Raw genomic sequence first — 20,442 nt, 5'->3', positions numbered from 1 at the left:
TGTTTTAGCTCCATTGTCAAAGTTCAAGTGACCACAGGTGTGTGGGTTCATTTCTGGGTCCTCAAATGTATTCCATTGATCTACTTGTCTGTCTCTATACCGGTGCCATGGAGTTTTTTTGTTTTTTTTTGTTTTTGTTTTTTTTTTTGTTTTTTTTTTTTTTTTTTTTTTATCACAATTGCTCTGTAGTACAGCTTTAGGTCAGGCATGGTGATTGCACCAGAAGTTTTTTTATCCTTGAGAAGAGTTTTTGCTATCCTAGGTATTTTGTTATTCCAGATGAATTAGCAGATTGCCCTTTCTAATTCGTTAAAGAATTGAGTTGGAATTTTGATGGGGATTGCATTGAATCTGTAGATTGCTTTTGGCAAGATAGCCATTTTTACAATGTTGATCCTGCCAATCCATGAGAATGAGATCTTTCCATCTTCTGAGATCTTCCTTGATTTCTTTCTTCAGAGACTTGAAATTCTTATCATACAGATCTTTCACTCCCTTAGTTAGAGTCATGCCAAGGTATTTTGTATTATTTGTGACTATTGAGAAGGGTGTTGTTTCCCTAATTTCTTTCTCAGCCTGTTTATCCTTTGTGTAGAGAAAGGCCATTGAGTTGTTTGAGTTAATTTTATATCCAACTACTTCACTAAAGCTGTTTATCAGATTTAGGAGTTCTCTGGTGGAATTTTTAGGATCACTTATATATACTATCATATCATCTGCAAAAAGTGATATTTTGACTTCTTCCTTTCCAATTTGTATCCCCTTGATCTCCTTTTGTTGTCGAATTGCTCTGGCTAGGACTTCAAGTACAATGTTGAATAGGTAGGGAGAAAGTGGGCAGACTTGTCTAGTCCCTGATTTTAGTGGGATTGCTTCAAGCTTCTCACCATTTACTTTGATGCTGGCTACTGGTTTGCTGTAGATTGCTTTTATCATGTTTAGGTATGGGCCTCGAATTCCTGATTTTTCCAAGACATTTATTATGAAAGGGTGTTGGATTTTGTCAAATGCTTTCTTTACATCTAAGGAGATGATCATGTGGTTTTTGTCTTTGAGTTTGTTTATATAGTGGATTACATTGATGGATTTCCGTATATTAAACCATCCCTGCATCCCTGGAATAAAACCTACTTGGTTAGGATGGATGACTGTCTTTTTTGATGACAACTTTGGGTTGGAAATCAATTTTATTAGATATTAGAATGGCTACCCCCTCTTGTTTCTTCAGACCATTTGCTTGGAAAATTGTTTTCCAGCCTGTCATTCTGAGGTAGTGTCTGTCTTTTTCCCTGAGACGGGTTTTCTGTAAGCAGCAGAATATTGGGTCCTGTTTCTATAGTCAGTCTGTTAGTCTATGTCTTTTTATTGGGGAGTTGAGTCTATTGATATTAAGAGATATTAAGGAAAAGTAATTGTTGCTTCCTATTATTTTTGTTGTTAAAGTTGGCATTCTGTTCTTGTGGCTGTTCTTTTATGTTTGTTGAAAGATTACTTTCTTTCTTTGTCTAGGACATGGTTTCCGTCCTTGTATTGTTTTTTTGTTTTTTTTTTTTTTGTTGGTTTGTTTTTTTTTTTTTTTTTCTGTTATTATCCTTTGAAGGGCTGGATTCGTGGAAAGATAATGTGTGAATTTGGTTTTGTTGTGGAATACTTTGGTTTCTCCGTCTAAAATAATTGAAAGTTTGACTGGGTATAGTAGCCTGGGCTGGCATTTTTGTTATCTTAGGGTCTGTATAACAACTGTCCAGGATCTTCTGGCTTTCATAGTCTCTGGTGAAAAATCTGGTGTAATTCTGATAAGCCTGCCTTTATATGTTACTTGAACTTTTTCCCTTACCGCTTTTAATATTCTATCTTTATTTAGTGCATTTGTTGTTTTGAATATTATGTGTCGGGAGGAATTTCTTTTCTGGTCCAGTCTATTTGGAGTTCTGTAGGCTTCTTATATGTTCATGGGCATCTCTTTCTTTAGGTTTGGGAAGTTTTCTTCTATAATTTTGTTGAAGATATTTGCTGGCCTTTCAAGTTGAAAATCTTCATTCTCATCTACTCCTATTATCCGTAGGTTTGGTCTTCTCACTGTGCCCTGGATTTCCTGGATGTTTTGATTTAGGATCTTTTTGCATTTTGCATTTTCTTTGATTGTTGTGCCCATGTTCTCTATGAAATCTTCTGCACCTGAGATTGTCTCTTCCATCTCTTGTATTCTGTTGCTGATGCTTGCATCTATGGTTCCAGATTTTCTTGTTATCAATTTTGATGTGTTCATTAGAATGAAATTGCATATAAATGTAGATTTGAGTAGTGATCTAAAGTAAAATTATGGCTCAGACTCTTCAGGGTATGAATGGTATTGAAAATCTTGGAAGTAGATTAAATTATGTTAAAATGAAATTTTGCTTCCAAAAGCAAGGTTTTAAACAATGAGCGATTATAGAAAGTTTTGATGAATCAAATAAAATATTTAATCAGTATACAAAAATGATAAGCAACATTTATATACAGTACAGGATGGTGACGTTATTTCATTTCAGTGATTATATTGGAAACTCATGCTATACAGTTGCCTCTTCCTCTATCTCTAATTGCCTTTTAATTGCTTTGGAAAGTATTGAAGTCAGTGTCATGAAATTGTAAGGATACATAGGATGTTTTCTTGTTTGAGATAAATCATCAGGAAAAACAGTTATCTCAAGTCTGAAGTCTGAGAAAGCTAGAAGGATAACTTTCTAGTGAGGCACTTCTAGCTTCACAAGTGTTCTACCTTCAGTCGGGTAGCTATAACTCAGTGTAATTAAAACTGATATTTCCTTTTAGAAAATACCATTTTCCTGTATAATTAATATTCAAGCATTAACTCTTTTTTGTGTACATCCTTTTTACTTATATCAGTCTTATTGTTTTTGTTTTCTATTAATTTGTTTTTGAAGAACATTTCCTCAACAATCCATACATATCAGTTTCCTTAGCATCTGGTATATGTAGATGAAAATCTGTCCAAGTAATGTTTTTGCTGTACAATAAAAATAAATCTTAAAACATTAACTTTATTTCATTTCTGAGAAATGAGCAAATAAATGTGAATTTGATTTAGTATTAGAGAGTAATTATTTAAGAGTATATGAATTCAGGTCAGTCACTTGGTAATTGAACTGGAAAATAATTTCATTCCTCTATTTTGAGTAGTACTCTTGGTATATGATAATTGCACTAGCTCAAAAATTTATCCCTGTTCTGGGAAAAGATGTGGTTAACACAGAATTGGATGTACTGAATGGAGAAATGTTACTTGAGCAACATTTGTAGAGGAATAGAAATTATTACGACCATGGAACCTGGTGAATTTTGCTAAGAATATACAATATTCTGGGAATATAAAAGGTTTTACTCAAGTGAATTCATCATAGGTAATAATAAATGTGCAGTACCTAAAATTTTCAGTGAAGAAAAACAATCTTATCATATATATATATATATATATATATATATATATATATATATATATATATATATCTTATATTATTTATCTTATTTAGAGGAGTTGTCATTCTGTACACCACATTTAAGATGGTTTAAAAAAATCACAAAATCTTTAAAATTGACTTGTTAACTTTATCTATTGTGACATCTTTGAGTATCAAACTGAGATACTGAGGCCATGAAGAACATCAAAGTAGAGGACTGGTGGGGAATGCTTAGAATTACCCACCACTTTGGAACTAAAGGAGTAGCTTTATTGTTTTGCTTTGAGACAAAAAGAGATACCCATTTTCTACCTTGTGATTCAAATGGGGAGGGGATCACACTAGTAATATGCATCATATTAAGTTATAAACCTTAATTCTACTCCTGGAAAAAAACCATTAATTATCCTAAGAACATGGTATGATCTAGCATAGAAGTCAATGCTTTTGCTAAGGCTAAAGTGTGTTTAAACAACATAATATCTACTTTAGTGGATTAATACACTCTAGCACAAACTTGTAGCCTATGCAGGTAAATGTCTCAGTACCAACGGGGTTAAACATAAATAGAAAATAGAATTAGCTTGTCAATAAAGGTTTCTTTCATGTGTCTCATTATTTATAGTCCCAGTTTAAAAAACAAACAAACAAAACAAAAACAAAAACAAAAACATGAGGAGTAAAAGCTAATAGTATATTTTTAAAAATGTCTGTCAGAAGCTTGAAAACAAACAGCCTCTATTATTTGCAGGAGAGATGCCTGCAACACTGACAGTCTGTGTAAGATGGGTCAAAAGGCTCAGAGTATTGGAAGCACAGTGACAGCTCTACTGTATGAGACCTGAAGCTAGTTTGCTAGCTCTTTAAGAGCCAGAGTGTACTGTTGACATCAGCAATGATGAGCAGACTTCAAAGCAGTGCTAGAAGTATTAGCATAGTGTCATGGCTAATCTTTTCAGATGAGGGCTAAGGAGACTTGCTGTTATAGAAGGTAGATGTTTAATAACCAAAAGGATGATAGTCAGTTTAAACAGAAGGGTGGAATCTTCTTGTTTCATCCAATTTCCTGGAGAAGTAAGATGCCATCTTTTTATGACTACATAATTGATTGTGTATTGTATGCATCTTACATATATTATTTATACAGTCAAGGATATCTACATCTGGTTAAATTAGTAAATATACACATCTGTATGTTAAAATTATTTCATTTGCTCTACACAGAGGCTCAGAGACCAAATCTTGCCATAGATATGCTTTTCAATTTTTTTCTTTTTTCATTTTTTTGTGTGGGTTGAGATTACACTGTTTTCTTTCATAGTTTTAGAAATATGAATTTTATGAAAATTATATATATTTATTTTTATCCAGGTTTCATCAGCATTTCTTATTTTACCATTTGATAGAACACATTCTAGATGAGTGAGATAATATTTTCTTGATAATTTCATCTGCATTAATATGATTGGTAACATGCACAACACTATTCAAAAATTGGTTATAGTATGAAATTATTCTTTGAACTTTAAATTTTTAATTTAAATCTGTATTTTGTTGTTTGTATTATGTTAAGGTTTTGCTTACATATTATGAGTATGGTTTGCCAGATGTACAGTTTACCAATTTATTCCCCACTACGTAGATACCTTCTTTGTCCAATTTCTGGTTTCTTTTGTTACAGCAGAAACCAGAGTCCTCTGGATTCATTTTTTTGTTTGTTTGTTTTGCTTTGTTTTGTTTTGTTCTGTTTTTATTCCTTTGTGTTGTTCAGTATTGGACAAAGCAATCAGTCTTGCAATAATGGTCTAAAGGTTTTACCCCATGTTTTCTTTTAGTACGTTGCTATTCATAGATATCCTCCTCTTGTTTTAATTTATCATAAATTATTTACATGGAGTGAGAAACAGCACCAAGTCCTCATTTTCATCTTCTGAATGGTAATGCCTACCTTGTTCTGTCTGTTTAGTTAGGGTGAATATTTTTCTCAATGTTTTCTTTTGGTTTCTTTCCCACTAATAGAAAATTAGCTGAAGTATGGCTTAAATTGTGAGTCCTCTGTTTATACACGATCATATATTATTTAGAAATTTCACATACCATAGTCTAGAATGTATTATAAGATATTGTGAAGTCCTCCAATTGTTTCCACTTCGTTAAAATTAATATTGTTATTGGAAATAGTTTGTACTTCCATACATATTTTGCAATTATTTTTAGTACTTCTTATAGAAATGAAATATGTATTTTGATGACTGTTTAAAAATTGAATTTAATAGCATAAATTTAAGTACTGCAATAACCATTTCATTACTTTGTAGAAGCAATGTTCTTCCAGTTTAAAAAAAAAATGCATAGTCATTGACAGTGATGAATGGCTTAGCTTGTATTTTAAGGAATCTAAGAAATTATTGTGTAAAACCAACCACAAGATATAACTGGAAAGTGAAATACAGATGAGCTTAGGGAATAAGCAAAAGGTTCAAAATATTTCTTGGTAATTGCCCTCAGCACACTTCTGTTGAGATTTAGTTTATATCTGCCATCATGTCTCTATTCATATAGAACCAATGACTTGTGTTTTGGTGGCAGAGCTGAGAGGTAAACATGATCCCCAGAGTGAAATTTCTCACATTACACAGCTGATTTAACATATGCTGCCACTGAATGTCAGACCTGCTACATCAGAGATAGCAAACTTCCCCTGGGAGAACTAACTATCTAGTTAGTGACAAGTTGTTTACACTGTGCCTTTTCCACTCTCATTAAATGCAAAGTTTCATCTTGATATTCGTTGAATCATGTTCTGGGCAAGTGTTTTTATTTACCATTCATCACGCCTATCTACCATCACTATCTCTGATGATCCCCACAATAAAATTTGCTTGGCAACTTTGAATATACCGTCCTATTTTCTTAGGATAAGAAAACTTCTTCATGCTACATTAAGTGTTAAGCAAGCAACAACAAAATAAATCTATAGGGTACAATCCAGTGTGTACAAAATTAACATTTTCCCCCATTTCGTAATACATTTGCTACAGTATGATAACAGAAATAAGAATATGGCTATGAGGAGGTGAAACACTGTCTATAAAGGTGAAAGAAGCAAAGTTCTCATTCTACAGATTCTCTCATGTACCTGTTTCCTTATCATGGCCTTCTGACTCTTGCATAATTAGTCTTTGTGTATCTAGGGATTTAAATCTGTGATATAGCACACAATAAACATCTCACTCAACTTAAGCCAGAACAAAATCTTGAGCAGATTCCATAACACAGAGAGATAACATCACTCATAACACAATAGTAGTAAAGATGACAATGGAACTCTCAACCCCCAAATGGAACCTCCACATTGCTAACCTCACCCCCAAATGATTGGAACATCACAAAAGAAGGGAAGGAAAGGGTGTTAAGAATTTGTGTCCAAGGAGCTTTCTATGGAGCAGAGGAAGCAATAAACGAACAAAATCCTGAACAAATGTGTTTTATTTAATGGGTATGGCCATACCAAAGAATGGCCTTGAACCCATGTGAAATCCACAGAGCCACTCCATATGCGGACCATACTCAGAGAGGTGCCATAGCTTTCTTGGGGGATATGAACATGTACAAGTAACCAATGTGTACAAACCTTAGCAAACACAGCATGTTCTGTTGGCACACTTACAAATGGAGACTGCTCACCTGCAGAGAGCACCTACCAAGTGTAGAAAATCCTATCCTATATTGTTTATAATAAACAAGGCAAGGTTCTAAGTTACAGAAGTAGTGGGTATAATTCTATCAGAGTGCACACTCTTCCTGATCTCAGATTCTCTGTATATATGTCTGTGTGTTTGTTATTCCTTCATTATCAAACTCCTTGTCAGGATTCCAGGATCAAGGGCTGAGGGTCATAGTAGCCCATTGCTATAAAGCATTGGCTTCTGGCTGTGACTTGGCCTTTGTATACAAACTTATAGAATATATGATTCGCTGCAGAAGACCTACACCCAAACCAGTCAACTGTGCAACATGGATAGTAGAGGAGCTTATAATTTCCCACACAAGATGAGATGCTATTGCCTGGGTAATGAAGAAGCATTTTTTTCCAGAAAGGTGTGTGCTCTAGTAGGTTAGCATCATTACAGTGCATGGTCTAGTGCTCAAATACATTACATATGGGTAGAGCTAATTAGATTCATTGCTCTATATTTTTTAATTAAGAGAACATGTAAAGTTGATGCATAATGTAAAGAATGGCACAGAGAGGGTTCACGGCACAAGCAATGGATGTTATCAAAGTACAATGTATATATGTATAAGTTTTTAAAAAAATTAAATCTTAATATGAAAAGAACAAATTTGAACCTAAAGCAAAGTAATGCTATATTTAAGATGAAATAAAAATGCATAAATTTTTATATTTGACTTTTGTCATATATATATATATATGAAAACATATATTACTATCAGTATAAACTTATACATATAGTTATACTGCAATAAAAATTCTTATTACAATTATATACCCACCACGCAAAATTTCAAATAGTGCTCTATTTTATTTGTAGTCTTATTATTTATTTTTTTAATTGCTATAATTTTCCTGTTTTTTGTTTTTTGGGATTAATTTTTCCCACATTTAAATATCTTTTGATCTGTAAACGAAACAGGCATATGTTTTTCCAACCAAAACATTTTTAAATATATGATATTTTAAACATGATGATACTGAAATCTCAATTTTTGAAAATGCTTGTTATTTTTGCATAACTATTTGTAAGGGGATTATGTACAACTAACTATAGCCATTGGTACTGACACTGATCTAAGTAAAGCAACAGTTTCACCATTCTCTCTCCCAAGTTTACAATTAAAAGACAAAAAGCAAACAAAAACTTTTGTTTAACTACTATCTTTACTCCTCAACAGTTTACAGAGTTCTGAAACAATATCATCATGATTTGTCATTTATTATATAATAAAGCAGAAAAATATGAAAAGAAGTTGAAAGTAAGAGAATAATTTATCAAGAAAAATACCATTTTTCCACAGTACACCTAAAATACTCCTTCCTTTAGTCTCTTCGTTAAATATTTACTTCAAAATTACAGATGTTTTCCATATCTGTTTCTTCACTATTTAACACGCTAATTACATATTTCACATTAAAATAAGACTGGTTTTGTTGCAATTTGTAATGTCTCTTTGTGGCTAGATTAAAGGCTTATTTTACCACTGGTAAGCTTTGGTGAAGGAGTAGAAGGATTAGTATTTAGCTGATCAATAGATTTATTGGAGTGAATGGACGAAGGTAGTGAAAACTATAGATTAGAGCCAAAAATGGAGGAAGTCAAACATAGGTGTTTTCCCTTGCATAGCACATCTGCACATCTTTTTTCCATTTTCTCATTTTTTTTCCACTTATTTTCCTGGATACCAAGAGAGAAGTCAAATTGCTGTAATAAACAGTTCCATGTCTTACCACAGGAATGAATGAAATGGAGACATCTGACCTTGGGTTGACACTTCTAAAATCTAGAGCATGATATACTCAGGTATTTTGTGGTTGGCATATGTTGCAGATAGCCCTGGGGCTAATTATATTTGATATTAATTCCATTCTCCTGTGAGGGGTTGTGAATAAAGAATGAGTCAGCAGGCAGGAGACTTCCTGTAAACCTGTTTCCCACCTTAATTTGTAAAATAAAGGAGAGCTGATGATTGGGCAGATAAAGGGAAGGTGAAGCAGAAGTTTGGAAAAGAGAAGAAGTAGAAAATGGTAGAGAGAGAGAGGATACAGAGGATGTGGAAGAAGAAAAGCAGAGCAGAAGCACATAGCCTGGAGAAACCACAAGTTCTAAGGGGTCTCAGAAATGGAGAAGATGGTAGTGTAGTGGTAGATCTGCCCATTCTAGGTGCACAGCATGTATTCATATTAACTGGGTTGTGTTTTCATTGCCAGGGCATATTTAGGTTGGAAATTTACTGCAACAGGAATAAATTCATTAAAGCAGAGTTAATGTTAGTTATGCCTATTTGTGCCTAGTATTTGGTCTGCAAATATTGGTAGTTTCTGGGAAAATTATCTTTAGTCTATAAAGTCAAACTGAGTTTGGAAGAAAACAAGAGTATTTCCTTTCTCTTGTATGAAGAAAATGAGAAAGGTTTGGAAAAGTCAATTATCTTAATCCACCCATTTCTATTCCTAAAGGAGTTATTACATGTTTATTCTTATTTCTAAACATATTTCATTGTGCTTAAGGAATTCTCATTAACTGTATATCTATTGCATGTGGAGTTAGCTAAGATGCTGGAGGAATACAAATTCACAAAGCAGATTTATTAATATAAATAATCGATATAATAAATTAATACATATTAATTTCCTCTTTTGAAGATCAATAAGCTGTTATAAAATTTTATGTATATAATTTTTTATTGTGGCATTGGCTATATGAGTCAAGCCAACAGATATGAATCTAATGTTAAGTCATTTTCATCATTGACTATATGTATGCCAACTGAAAAGTATATCTACTAATGTGTAAGTTTCCTATAAAATGGTTAAACTGAAATGCGGAGAAAACAAATCATTTTGAATTAATGGTTAGCACGACAAGCATTATGTTGGAGATAAAATTGAAGACCCAGCAAACACAAACATTACATCTTTTCTCTCACATATAAAATTCACATTCAAAATGAGATTAAAAATAAAATCTATTTGAAAAATTAGATGGTGCAGGTGAAATCTATGAAATCCGAAGAGAACGCCATCAGTTAACGAGATATTCACACAGGGTAGAAAACTTCTTGTGAACAGGCAAGATTATGATCTCATTGATTCAAAGAATGTCTTGATTGTACAGCATGTTTTTCGGCAGCTCTGACACATGAACACTTGGCATTTATTGATGATTCTCTACTGTTTTCAGAGTACTCCCGCTCTAAACAATTAGAATGATTGGGGATCCTTGAAGGACTTGAATGAAGTTTCTTGAGGACTACAGATGTATTGAAAAAATCCCACAAATCCAGGATCCTTTCAGTTCCACTAGTTTAAGAAACCACTCGAGTACCACCAGACATAGGACACCTTTTCTCTATGATTCTGAATGGAAAGAAAGAATAGAAGGTTCAGAGCACAGTCTCAGTTCCATGAAGGAAAAGTAGCGGACTTTTAGAGCCATAACAATGCAGAAGACACTGAAGATAAAAAGAGGCTGAAAATTTGTTTCTCCTTGAGTTTTCCATGATTCCTCTGACACGTCATTCTTCTGTTCTTGTTTTCAAATGCAGATATTCCCTTCTTTATATTTTTATATTAAAAAATCAGAACCCGGCGCTAGAAAGTTGGCTTAGCAGTTAAAGATACTCACCTCCTGCAGATGACTCAGCTAGTAGTTTCTATTTCCCATCTCCCAGCTCCCAATTCTGAGCTACCAGCTCCCATATGGAGGCTCACAATAGTCTCTAACTCCAGTCCTAGGAGATTTGCTGCCCTCTCTTCAACTTTAAGGAGACCACTCACACATGGAGCACAGCTATTTTAGCATGAAAACCACCATGCATCAGACAAATTAAAAAGTACCCTACAGTCAAAATACACCCATCTTAGTGTTTTATATATGTGTATGTAATTTTCATTTTATATTTAAAATGTGTTATATTTTTAAATCTAAGGGGAGAAAAAAATTATGTATGATAATGTTAAAACTCATATATTTGCTGATTTTCTTTTTTTTCTAATAGAGAATTGGTGAGTTTACTTTTGTCTTTTTTTTTTCAATTAAAAATAGAGAGCTAGTAGCGGTGATGTGAGGTAATAATAAATTTGAGGTCACAAAATAATATTATTGGCATAAAATTTAACCCTGTATAATCTACCTATATGCTGTCACTGCATGGAGTCGAGTATAATATTGGTACTGAAAACATGCTATGTATGCATTTTCCTGATCTCATGGAAAATAAAAATAGATGCCTTTTATTAAACACAGAAGTTGGCTAGGATAGAAGATAATAAAATGATGGTACTCTCTTCTACATTCTACAAAGGCAAGACTTTATCAAGAGCTCATTAGACAATATGTTCAGAACATGGTAATCTATGTATCTTTGCTATTGATGTGAAATGCATAAACTCTACTAACTATGAAGTAAAGCTGAATGGAATATGAGAGTATAAGCCTCTGTCAGATGGGCTAAAATGTCGGTCACTGTTAGGTAGTGAACTAAAGGCCAGTGTACTTTCCTTTTGCATAAATTTTAATATAAACAAATAAAAATATTTAGCAATCAGCCATCAAAGGAAAAATTTGACCAATTCTCCCTATGAAGTATCAGATATATATCAAAGGGAAATACTTTTCACTTTTCTTTTAACACTTTATATTCTTTCCATATTTTTATGTAAGTTGCTCTGACTTTCATTCAAATTTTATTTTACATGTTCATTTTTTTTCCTTTTTTTTGATTTACATAATTTTGTACCTTTTAAAAATGTATATTAGTCCCAAGAGTGTATATGATCTTATGTACAATACTTTATGTACCTGTTATCTATCTATAATCTAATCAAATCCATTATCTACTCATATCTCTCTAACCTGATATTTAGACAAGGTTCATAGCATAGTAATCTATGATCTTTGCTATTGACATGAATTCCATATTCTATACTAATTATGTATACTAATAATTAATATGTATATAAATACATATATATACTTTTGTCATTGGTCATTGTTTCAAAACCCTAGCAAAAGCAACATAATGTAAGAAGGTTTTATTTTGGTGTGTTGTTTGAACATAACTCATGTTGGCAGAAGCATGAGGCAGTTGCTACCTTTAAATTCACAGTCAGGAAGTAAAGAATGATTAAATGCTGTTTCTCCACCTCCTTTTCCCTTTTTATTCAGTTGGTAGCCTTAGCATGTAGGATTATGTTATCTACATTTAGGTAGTCATGATACTTCAGCTAAACATCAATAGAATCTCACTCACAAATATAATGTGAAGCTTATCTTTTAACTAATTCCAAGGCCCATCCTGTGGCATTTAAGGTTAAATCTCATTTTATCATCTATCTATCTATGTATCTATCTATCTATGTATCTATGTATCTATGTATCTATCTATGTATCTATGTATCTATCTATCTATCTATCTATCTATCTATCTATCTATCTAATATATCATCTATCAATCTATCTATAATTTATCTAACATCTAACATCTATCAATCTATGTATAATCTATCTATCATCATATACATGAAGTTTGTTTAAGTCTGCTCATTTACATACCTGCTTTCAAAGTGTCTAGGCACCCATTTGCTTGCTTATTAGTATATCATCATGACCTGTTTTGTTACTGATTTTGAAGTGTATTGAAGGAAACCCATATGTATATAAATAGAAACCATTTTTCCTTAAAGAATTATTAGATAAAGTCCTTATTTCTAAGCATTATCTTCGAATATGTACAGCTATCGTAGACTCACATAATAAACTTATTTTTAGAAGCAGAACAGTGTCTGAATAATAGCATTGCTATAACTTGAAGAAAGCCCGACTTTTGGACTCAGAAAGTTGATATTTTTAAGATTTGCTTTTCTTCAGCAATATTTTAGAAAAATTACTGTCACTCAAATATATTCATTTCCAAAATCTCTACTTCCATTAAATAAGAATAATTGACAGAGAGCTCTATAGAAAAGTAGGGCATTGAATTGTGATAATCACTGATGGATGAATTGCCTTCTTCCTCTGTTTTCATTGTGGTTGAGAGAGAAGAACTTTTATTTATGAACTTAAGCATTTGATATCTGATTTATGCATAAGAAAATAAATAGTGTGATTTTATGTCAGATGTAGTATTATCACTGTAACTATGTTTCATTTTAATATGATTTGGGATATGTTGCCCCTTACAGTTGGTTCAGGACATTCATGCTTCTTTTATAATCAACATTCATAATTTGTACATAGGTTCTTCTTACTTGTCCCCTTTGGTTGAACATTAAATTGTAAGACCCTATATAAAACTTAAGAAAAAAATGTTTTTAATTTGCATTTTATTAAACCATGCTTGTGTTACTGTTCCAATCACAACTGTTAATAAAATTGTAAATGGATTCCAACACACATGTTCACATTTGCCTTTCTAATCTCGAGCTCTTTCTGTTCTACCATGTTACAGGAAGGTTAACATGGATATTCTCATGGATTCCCCATGGATATGTATGCATTCCTAGGTTCTCTCACCTGAGCTTTTATTTTCTATGGTAAAATCATGTACAATAGTATCATCTGCCTGTTATTTTAAGGACGAATAACAGGAGTAGGTGTTGTAGTGTTTCCTAGAATGCCTCTTAACATCAACACATTGCATCGAATTCAAGTTGTCCTATGTTTGATTTAAAATGCTATAATAAATACCAAAGAGTAAGAGTTTTAAACATAAGATACTTTATGTTTTTCTAGTATTGAAGTAGGGAATGCTGACCTCATGTCCTGAAGAATTTCTGGTTCAGGTGTGAACCTCACATGGCAGGCAATTGTTACATACATGGAAGGACAGTTTCTTCTTGAGACTCCTGTGCTACCAAGGGACTCACTTTTCTGATATCATTATACCTCAGCTCTTTCTTAAATAACATTTCTTTATTCAGTAAACCCGAAGACAAAATGTTCTACACATGCATTATGAAAATCATAATTCAGTTCATACTGCTGATTTATGAGTCTTCTTTTTCCTTGACTTTCGTTGAACTATACAGATAGGTCTGTGAGACTGAGGTTGGAGAACCTTAGAGAATGGGGCAAAAGACCATTTAATGTTGTAAACAAGTTAACTTCGATTTCAGTGTCCTTTCATGCACAAATTAATTGTCAAAGAAAGTAATGATCACAGGAAGGGTATTTGAGTTCAGAAAAAACATGAATAGAAAGCCACGTGAATAGATGCCATGCTACAGTAAGTACAAACTAAATATGAACAGAGCAGCCCTTTTCCAGAACTTTATCAGGACAGACTAGTTTTAATACAATTTTTAGGTATGTTCTGTAGATTGTATCTGAGAAAGCAAAAAAGCAAGGCAGAAGGCCATATCCAGCTTCAGGGCATTCTGAGGACAGCACTCAGAATATTCTTTCATCAGATTGAGTTCAATAACCATATTCCAACATCTAATAAGTAAAAATATGTCATATGAATTGAACGTGAATATTTGTCACAGGAGGCCCAGAATCAAGTCCAAGAACAAGTTAAAGAACAAACAGCACTTGAGGTAAAAGGTTCCTTGCCTTTTTCCTGGAGCATTTCTCAAAGATCCCCACAGCACTGTTCACCATGTGACACTCTATGGCCACATTCTGATTGTTTTTAATTAGTTTACGGATATAAAATGAATACTAGTTAATTTATTTGAATTAGAATCGACACAGAGCAATATTCTTGCTTAGACTACAACAATGGTCATTTTTATCTGAAAGTGTTTTTGATCTTTTTATATCTTCATATCTAAAGTTATGAATATTTATGATTGTCTCATATTGTTGTGATTGGCATGTGTTTATTCCTAGAATAACTTCCTTTAAACTTCAAGGAGAGAATTTGCTCTGGTAAAGAAATCATACTTGTAACATTGTAGCAAAGATCTACATATATACCTACGTGACTGAAAATTCTTCCCTACCTTCCCAGGATTTCTAGGTAAATTTATGATGCTTCACTATATTCAGATACTTCATTACACTAGTGATTTTCATTTTTTTCTTTAAATTTGCTAAAGTTTCCAATGAAAAGCATAATTATGTATTAATTTATACACATATTTATCATATATAAATTATATTTAATTTCAGTGGAATACAAAAATTCCTATTTTACAGACTGAGAGTATCTAGTGAAATATGAAACGTCATTATTTCAGACAGTATTCATTTTTCTGGAAACTCCAGCATTTTCTATGTTATTATTTCTGAATTCTTTTCTTTCTAGCTCATCCGCTGTTGTTGTTGCTGCTGCTGCTGTTTTGTAACACTTTTACTCCAGATGTTTCGCCTAGTACTCCTTGCAAATATTTCTTCTTGACTTAATAATTAATTACTTAAAATTTTCAAGTAATGCATATGTAGCTGAGGATGGCCTTATCTTGCATCAGTGGGAGGAGAGGCCCTTCATCCTGTGAAGGCTTGATGCCCCAGTATAGGGGAATGCTAGGGTATTGAGGCAGGAGTGTGTGGGTAGGTGGGGGACCACCCTCATAGAAGCAGGGGGCAGGAGAGGATAGGGAATTTCAAGGAGGACTGGGAAAGAGGATACACTTAAAATGCAAGTAAATAAAATAATCAATAATTTTTTTTCAATTGAAAATTTACTGTATAGGTAATGAATATAGTTCAACAACATAAGCCAGTCTTTTCGGTACCGAAAATACACATGCATGCACACACACACACACACACACACACACACACTCACAGACACACAGTAGACATATATCCAACTTGAGTCAAGATAGCAATCCTTTAAACAAAGAAATAACACATTTTTGAGGGAAACTCAGTATGTGCTCCTTCATTTAACATAGTCATGTAATGAGAGAAATTTTCCTTAGAACCATAACCTTTCCTCTTATTCCTTAGTATTCAGATTTAGATATAGGAATTTGCTGTGTCTTTCTTCTCTTAACTGTTGTCAAACTAATGTAAGTTTACTCTATGAGCTCATAGATACTATATACTTCCACAATCATTTAGCTATTCCAGATTTCAAAGTTGAAATGTTTTTATTTGTTTTGTATTTTGCCTTACTTTTTGATTTTACAGTATGAAAATGTGTACTTCAGGAAAACCTCCTGCCTTAGATTCTGATTTCTAAAAATACAGATATATATCACCATGTCCAGATCAATTTGCTGTTTTATTCACTAGGATATCAGTCTTGGTTAGTTGACACATCTAATTTTTTAATGTTCCTGATAATTCTATTTTCTTGTTGCCAATTTATTTTCCAAGTGATGCAAAGTGGGGGTAAGTAACTTTGAATAAAATACAGGATGCCATGACTCTGAAAATCTCAGCAGAGAAAAGAACAATTTCACACAATTTTCACAAAAAAAGTGCATTAAAAATAATCTGTAACATATGGCATTCACCCATTTCCTGACAATGATTGTGTTCCAAACAATTAGATATTCTTTTATTCTTTAATTAATGCATTTATCTGACAAATTATATGAGAATCATACAGCAATATCTTTTATTTAAAATTGCCCTGGAAGATAAAAGTGACAATGAAATGGAAAGTAAATATGCATTTGATTTAACCTTCAAAAGGGGAAAGAGACCATCTGCTATATTTAAATGTGTTTACTAAGGAAAATGACTACGGTGGCTTACATGCTCTATTTTCGACACCACTTTTAAATCTGCTTTTATGGATCATTTCTTACAGTTATCCCCTAGGGGAGACATATATAAGGTGACAGGGAAGTTATAATGATACTTCTGAAACAATTTGTGATAGTGGTAACTTTCAGAGGACTGCTAAGACAGTAAACGAATGAAGGTTAGTACACCCTTTCTAATATAATATTTTTATGTTATCAACAGGAAAACACAGCAATTTGAATACATTCTAATGTCTTTACTCATATTATGCTATGTTCTTTTAAGCACAATTTGCTTATATCTTTGCTCATTTAAAGATCTGTATTCAACATTTAAGGCTGAGTTAAATGTCTCACTACTTTTTTAGGGTTTAAAATGCCTTTGTTCATCTTTAAATGAATTGCATCTCTACGAGGCAGTAATATGCAGAATTTTAAAGACATGGCTGAAAGATAGAGTTTATTTTAGAAAGAAGTAAAATATTCATATGTATATGTAGTCCAAAGTGTGAAAAATACAATCTGCTTTATACTATCTTCTGTTATTTGAAGTAGAAATTCAAATTAAGTGATTGCTGCAAAAAGAAAGGATGAAAAAAAAAAGGTGCAAACCTTAAAATATTGCCTGAGAAGTGAATTTCAAGAGAGGGCAATGTGTTAGTTCCTTTGAGTTTTTGTCATAATGCAAAAAAAAAAAAAAAAAAAAAAAAAAAAAAAGAGATGAAGCATTTTCTGTTGTCTTTTTTTTTTTTTAATATAATGGTGTTTAAATGTAATGATAGTCAGAGGAAAATTTATGGCTTAGGATAATTTGAAAGAAAATAAGACTGCCAGAACATATAGTCTTTCGATGTCATTCCAGTTGACTTGTCACTGCTCATCAATTCATTCTTTCTACTGCTACATAGAGAAAAATGACTCCTAAGGATATTCTTGTAGGAGATAGATTGAACCAGAATGTTAAAAGTAAGATTAATAGCAACATTAATCTATTACTTTTCTGTTGGGAACTAAAAGGGGGTCCAGAGGAAGAGGGGGGAGGAAAAATCCACACCCCGCCAGAGTTTTAGCTATTCTCTGGTCTGTCAGGCATGGGAGGGCTGCTATATACCTTCCACTCATCCCTGGGTGGGCTTTTAAGCCTTTGACCCACTTTTTGAGATGGCAAGGAGCAGCCCTACCTGGGATTCCCAGAGCTACTTTGCTATAGACACCGGGGTTATTGGAGAGAGGGATGACTGACCAGAGTGAATGCAGCAGATCTTGATTAGCAGAGACTTTCTATGGTTTTGGAGCTTTATTTTAGAAAGGCAGGGGGAAAGAGAGAAGGTAGGAAAGAGAGACAGACAGACAGACAGACAGACAGACAGACAGAGACAGACAGAGAGAGAGAGAGAGAAAAAGAGAGAGAGAGGGAGAGAGAGAGAAGGCTAGAGAGAACGAGAGTAAGAGGGAGAGAGGAGAGGAGAGGAGAGAGGAGAGAAGAAGGCAAAGAGAGAGGAGAGAAGACAGAGAGGAGAGAAGTGCTGAGAGTGAGGGGTAAGAGGGAGGCAAGTAAGAGAGTAAGAAGTAAGATGTATGAGAGTGAGGTGGGGGCTTAACACCCCCTTTTAAAGTATGCTGTTTTATCTTATTGTTGCTAGGTAACTGGGGAGGAGTTTAGCCTGAAGGTCAGAAGCTTGGGCCATTGCCTACAGTGAATTTTAGCCATGCTTCTCTTGTGGGGGATGTGGGGGGAGGTGGTAACTTAGGCAGGGGCCAGAGTTCCAGGAGCATAAGGGAACACCTACTGTGTCATGAAGGTGAATTATCACCCTTTGGGATTCAGACCTCAGCTCAACTGGAGACCAGCCTGTAGCCCAATTCCCCACACTTGAAGAAAACTTAATCCTTAAAATTTTACATTACTCTGTGCGTACAGTTTAACCAGGTAGGAGCAACAAAGAGCTTTGACTACAAATTAATCCCAATATCATCAGAGAAGCTAAAAGGAAATATTTTTCCCTATGTTATTCACAGGTATGATTTTGTGACTCAGAAATGAAGTTTCTCAAGGTTCTAGAAAGCTACAAAGATGTCTGGCATATCCAGCAACTGCATCATCTTATAATTACTCCTGGTACAAGATTGTGCCCATTGATATCATGGAAATATTTATGTAGAACCAAAACAAAAGCTCTATTTTGCCAATAATAGTTTTTATTTTTATTTCTATTCTTTTATTTTTTATTCTTTTTTTTTTTATTTTTTTTCCCTATTCACTTTACATCGTGGTCACTACCACCTCCCACAATCATACCTTCATCCCCTTCCCCTTCCTCTGAATGAGTAGGGCCCACCTCCCCTTGTATCTCTCTGCAACCTGTAACTAAGTTTCTGTGAGGCAAGGTGCTTCTTCTCCCACTGAAGCCAGACAAGGCAGCCCATAAAATATCTAAATTATAGGCAACAGCTTTTAGGATAGTCCCCATTCCAGTTGTTTGGGACTCACATAATGTCTAAACTGCACATCTGCTACATATGAGTAGAGAGGCCCAGATCCATCCTGTGTATGATCTGTGGTTGTTGGTTTGGCTCCGATAGACCCAACGGTCCAGGTAAGTTGACTCTATTAGATCTATTTTTTTAATTGGTTATTTTATTTATTTACACTTCAAATGTCATCTGTCTTCCCAGCCCCCCCTCCACAAACCACCTATCTTCTCCCCCTCCCTCTACCTCTATGAGGGTGCTCCAGAACTCGCCCAACTAACCCTGCTTTAGTGCCCTAGCATTCTCTACACTGAGTCATTGAGCCTTCACAGGACTAAAGGGCTACCTCCCACTGATTCCAGATAAGGCCATCCTCTGTTACATATGCAGCCGGAGCCATGGGTGCCCGTATGTGTACTCTCTGGCTGGTAGTTTAGTCCTTGGGAGCACTGGAGGGTCTGGTTGGTTGATATTGTTGTCCTTCCTATGGGATTTTAAACTCCTTCAGCTCCTTCAGTCCTTGCCCTAATTTCTCCATTGGGGTTCCTGTGATCAGTCTGGTTATTTGATCTATTTTTTATTCTTCTACATGTGGGCATTCAGTTAGTTCAGCCTCATTTGTTAAAGATTCTTTTGTTCTTCTATTGTATGCTTTTTGGCTTTTATATCAAAAATATTTGTGTCCATAGTTATACTGGTTTATTTCTGGGTCTTCAATTCTAATCTACTGATCAACCTCTGTTTCATCTTTTTCTTTTTTCCCCAATACGGGGTTTCTCTGTGTAGCCCTGGCTGTCCTGGAACTTACTCCGTAGACCAGGCTGGCCTCGAACTCAGAAATCCACCTGCCTCTGCCTCCCAAGTGCTGAGATTAAAGGAATGAGCCACCACTGCCGGGCAATACCATCCGTACTTATCACTCTGCACAAAACTCCATTCAAGTGGATCAAGGACCTCGACATAAAACGGGATACGCTAAATCTCATAGAAGAGAAAGTGGGAAACACCCTTGAAACCAAAAGACAGGTTCCTGAACAGAACATCAATGGCTCAGGCTCTAAGTTCAACAGTGGATCAATGGGGCCTCATGAAATTACAAAGCTCTCTTCTGTCAGTCCA

The 20,442-nt window shown here is 34.1% G+C and overlaps 1 long non-coding RNA gene across 1 annotated transcript in view; it reads left to right on the top strand.

Moving 5' to 3' along the window:
• The window catches only part of 4921515E04Rik (RIKEN cDNA 4921515E04 gene), a 291,491-nt gene extending 272,469 nt beyond the window's left edge, over positions 1 to 19,022 (top strand). Inside the window, exons 10-12 of the long non-coding RNA NR_045711.1 lie at positions 15,041 to 15,170; positions 16,917 to 17,030; positions 18,871 to 19,022. This is a non-coding gene — a long non-coding RNA (RIKEN cDNA 4921515E04 gene). The remainder of the gene's footprint in view (positions 1 to 15,040; positions 15,171 to 16,916; positions 17,031 to 18,870) is intronic.
• Positions 19,023 to 20,442: the final 1,420 nt, after the last annotated feature.

Source organism: Mus musculus, chromosome 15 (assembly GCF_000001635.26).
Source record: "Mus musculus strain C57BL/6J chromosome 15, GRCm38.p6 C57BL/6J".
Lineage (NCBI taxonomy): Eukaryota > Metazoa > Chordata > Mammalia > Rodentia > Muridae > Mus > Mus musculus.
The sequence above is the reverse complement of the archived record's forward strand: the minus strand, read 5'-3'. Positions and strand labels throughout refer to the sequence as shown.